The following is a 2,315-nucleotide window of genomic DNA, read 5'->3' as shown; positions in this document are numbered from 1 at the left end:
ATAGATCTGGTCTTTTGCATAGCTTTGCTATGAGATTGGTCTTCAAGTGTTGGCGAACAGGCACCCTGGTCAGCATTGAAGTAATTTTCTCGTGCATTGCCCTTAAAGATTTGGTCACACATGTGCCCCTCATCAATGTCCTTATGGTACATTTAGGCAAGATGTATTTGGACACATTATTTAACACCTTTTTTTGCTTTCAATAGGTCTTATTTTAGACTTAGCGTCTGCTTTTTAATCAAGGGTGTTAATTCCATTCGAAAATGGAACCAAGGTTTCGACGGGTTAATGCATGTCAATATCATTTATGAATTCATTCAAATCAATTAAAGCCTTGATCTTGGCCAAGGTTCGAAATCTTGCTCACAATTAGTGCAATAATATGCATAAAGTTTGCCCATTTACGCAGTAAGAAGAACACCATGGATAAAAAGTTGTGAGTAGTAGCTTCACACGGTGGTTAAGAAGCCTTACCAAGTTTCCAGAGGAACACCCAAACACTTCTTGCCATTTTTCTAGCTCGCAAAGCCACATAGAACACCTTTGATTGTATTGTTAATTGGGTTTCTGGCACAGATTAAGAACGTGCATGCTTAAAAGCTTTAAAAAACACAACATATATTACTGAAACCTACAACGAAACACATTTAGTTACCATTTGAATTCATTTTAGAATATGATATATTCAACCAAAACTGGAAAATATGGGAATTCATGGTCCTGAATTCATATGTTTAAGCTGCAAAAAAGCGCCGGTTACATCAAACCTGAAATTTTTAGACAATTATCACAAAAATAAACAAACATTTGGATGAAAATCAATTTTGAGTTGTCGAACTACATCAAGTTAAACAACTTATGAAAGTGAACGTTCGAAAGATTCTCATTCTAACCAGTTTCAACATCACTAAAACTGCCCGTTGCGTGGTTTGTCTTCAAAGTCTGAGTGAAAGAGAAATAGCAATGATTTTAACTATTGCTGAATGCGATTTTGAAAACCTACGTTTTGAAATGTGTTTCAAGCGGTGTTGAATAACATTTTGAGCTACTTTTAGATTATGTAAAAAAAGGAAAAATAGTTCTTACTTCAAAGTCTATGATAATTGTCTGGAAAGTTCAGTTTTTTTATAAATGGGGCATTTTGAAGAAAAAATGCATGAAAACTTATCAATTCCTATATATCTTAGTATTAATTAAGTATGATCTTAAGGTAATTTGGATTCAAATGCCATGTCAATGTGGTCCAAATTTCCATCAAATAAGCTTTTGAAATTTTTAGCTCTTTATGACTACTTAGAAAGGCATATGTTCAGTCATTTACCGCTGGAATATAGACCAGGACCCTAGGTGTGACAACTAGCAGCACCGATTGGAGTTCATTCACACCAACCTTTCACAGAATTCCAAATTGTTTTTATATGTCCCCGTCCAGATTCCAAGCATTTATGCTTCAACGAATGTGCGACTCCTTTATCAATTAGACTGATACTTAAATCTAGGGCTTGAGTAACACCAGTGGCAACCCGATACTTTTCTGCAAAAGTGATGGTATCGGTAACGGAGCAGTTTTTAAGTTTTCCCGTTGACGTTATTTTTTTCTTTTGTGTGGGGAAAGGAACTTTTTTGCTAAGGTTTCTTCTCAGACTTCTAAGGGTCCGTCTCAAAGACGATGACTTGTTTGTTAATGATGAGATCAAATAAATTACCACAGGAGGCTGTTTTTTTCTCGTTTTTTTCTAAAATCTGAACACCGAAATATGGGAAAATTGTTGTTGCACATTTCGGATTTCCCGTCCTTTTTGACGAGCTCAAGGAATCTCTTGGGTGCACAATGAGTAAATGTCATACTAAAGGTTAAGACTTAGAATCAGAAAAAGGATTTAGACGAAGAACAACTGACTTGTGAACATTAAAATATGTATGGTTCTGCTCTCCGAGCCATTCCTCGAACAAGCCAAATGAAATTAATGCTTCCTAAAAGTATATTTCAGTGCCCAACCATAGTATTCTCAGAAAGGACCCAGGATATGTACGCGTTCAAGCTAAGGGTCTATGACAGCTCAATGGCTTAATGTACCCAATATAGAGGATGAAAAAGTACCGCAAGGGACAAAGTTCGAATCTTGGCATTGGAAGTCACCCTTGTATGGGAGAAGACGTGATGCAGTGGCGTAACTTTTTTCAAACCATCAATCTCCATGAAAGAATAATGGTAAAAATTTCAAAAAAGGTGAAAAGAGATTAAAACCAAACAACCCTTGTATTCTTTTATCTTGGTACCCTGGTACATTCATTATTTGTTTCACGCCATATTT

The sequence above is a fragment of the Tigriopus californicus genome, chromosome 12 (genome assembly GCF_007210705.1).
Source record: "Tigriopus californicus strain San Diego chromosome 12, Tcal_SD_v2.1, whole genome shotgun sequence".
NCBI classification, from domain to species: Eukaryota; Metazoa; Arthropoda; class Copepoda; order Harpacticoida; family Harpacticidae; genus Tigriopus; species Tigriopus californicus.
This window is presented reverse-complemented; position numbering follows the sequence as displayed.